Genomic DNA, 2,134 nt, shown 5'->3' on the forward strand with positions numbered 1-2,134 from the left:
AGGAATGGCTCCTGGCTGCCAGCTAGGATAACGGGCAGGAAGAGATGTAAAGCAGTCCTAGGGCAGCAAGTCCCAAGGTGGAACTATCCCTTCTGGGGAAGGAAGGAGAGGACACAGTTTTAAAGGTAATAAGAAGGATCCTTCATGGTGTGTTTTGGGTGAAGTAAACTGGACAACAATAAAGTGAGAAAAGATTCTGAAAAAGAATGAAAGGGAAAAAGGTTCCGAAGCAGGGGAAGAGAGTGTGCAGGGGTGTCAAGGAAGGTGACGCTTGGCCTTCGAGCAGAGTTTACAGCGTGGAGAAAAACTGGTGTGAGGAAGATATGGCTGTGCAAGGCTGGAAGCAACGGCAGTGCTGCTGCTCCCATGCCCTGTAAGGCAGAGCCTGCGTGGGTGCACGGCGGTGTGGGAGGGCTGCTGCCTCCCTGCCTCCCGCCTCTCCAGGTACATGTGTGGGGGCTCGCGCATCTGCCCCACATCTCAGATGTGGCAGAGGTATCTGTAACTGCTGGTGTAGGCTAAATATGAAATAATGTTCTCTGACAGTTTACATGTCTCTTTCTAACATCTCAAAATGCAAGGGGTGAAACCTGTCAGTCTACAGCATAGTTAAATATTATATCCTGGTTTTAAAAAGTGGCTTTTCCCCATAAAATAGGGAATGCAGTCCAGGATATGGCTTTGTCACACTTTCACAAAAATAGAAATCTTTTCTTGCTATTATTGTTACAGCAAACTCTGATTCCCAGTGAGCCTATTGGGAACTCTTACAAGGCACTAGCAGCTATGAACAAGGGAAAACCTTTGTATCAGCCGTCTCTTTCTTGCCATCCCTGGGTGTGCAGAGTACCTCTGGTGCAGAGTGTGACACTGCCACTGTCCTGCTGGTACAGGAAGGGAGGAGCGAGCTCTCTGGGCCAGATCCAGGAAAGCTGTCTGCAGCTTCAGTGCTGCAGCACCTGTGCTTCAATCGCTGAGCTCCGGGGTGACAGTCCCGCTCCAGACCCACTCCCCTGCCCTGGGGAAGCATCTGAGGCACGGGGCTGCCATGCAAGTGTGAGCCGTTTTAAAAATGAAGATTTTTGTGATGGCCCACTTTGGGGTGTTTTGGCCTGTTATGGGTGGGCCATTGTGAAGTCCACTAGGGATTTTGATCTCACTGTCTGGTTTCTGGACCGTCGCAGGAAACAGGTTCCTGGTTCTCAGGCTGGGACAGAACTGCATGCTGCAGAGACTTGGGAACCATTTGGGCCCAAAGAGGGAACAACCACCCAGCAAGGTTCAGCACGAAGACACTGCTCTTTGGGCATCGCAGGCTTCCTGCAACCATCTCCTGACACTGCCTTCCCAGTGCAGCAGAGTGGCAGGAGAAGGCCAGAAAAGACAGTGCATGTCCCAGCTACCTTCACAGACCTTGACCAGCTCCACAGCAATTTGGAGCATGACTCAGGCTCCTCAGATGAGGAATTATCTACACCACACTCATGCTTAGACCACTGATGTAGAAGAACTAATCACCCTCCAAACACCACAGAAGTGAGTGATGTTGCCCACCTCATTGCTCTCTTTGCAGATGGGTTTGCAGGGCTCAGGGTGTTTCATGACGGCAGGGGATGATGCTGTTGTCTCCACTCATTGGGATTGTTCTGCTGATCAATCCTTGCTGAGGAGGAGGCGAGAGGCTTCACAGCAACTGCCTGTGGGCACATCACACCACCCGCCACTGCTGCTTGCAAGGGGGGAGCGACGCCCCGGCAGAGTGGGGAAGTGATGTTTTGCTCCATCCCTTTGTTCTTCAGGGAAAGCATGGGGGAGCAGATGGTGGGAGGGCTGTCCTGGCTGTTCTTGCTTAACTGAGCATTAGGAGGCTGCACAGTAAAGGTTTGGAAGAGGAAATGAGGCAAAGAAAATGGGAAAGCTGACCCTATGGGTAGAGATGAGAGGGTTCACAGAAGAATCCCCTCCTGCTTCTCTTCTGAGTGGACAGAAGAGGCACTTTGCTTAGCTATTTGTGTGGGAGGAACTATGTGGGTAGCTAGCAAATTCAGAGATAAACAGATAGAATCATTAATGAGATTACCTGCTGGAAAAATTAGAAAAGTGTGCTGATGTTCCCACTGTTGAGGCTTGGAAG

The 2,134-nt window shown here is 50.7% G+C and overlaps 1 protein-coding gene across 2 annotated transcripts in view; it reads left to right on the top strand.

Moving 5' to 3' along the window:
* KIAA1462 (KIAA1462 ortholog) overlaps positions 1-2,134 on the top strand; it is a 16,687-nt gene that overhangs the window by 1,298 nt on the left and 13,255 nt on the right. The window lies entirely within an intron of this gene.

Source organism: Pygoscelis adeliae, unplaced genomic scaffold (genome assembly GCF_000699105.1).
Source record: "Pygoscelis adeliae isolate BGI_AS28 unplaced genomic scaffold, ASM69910v1 Scaffold175, whole genome shotgun sequence".
NCBI classification, from domain to species: domain Eukaryota; kingdom Metazoa; phylum Chordata; class Aves; order Sphenisciformes; family Spheniscidae; genus Pygoscelis; species Pygoscelis adeliae.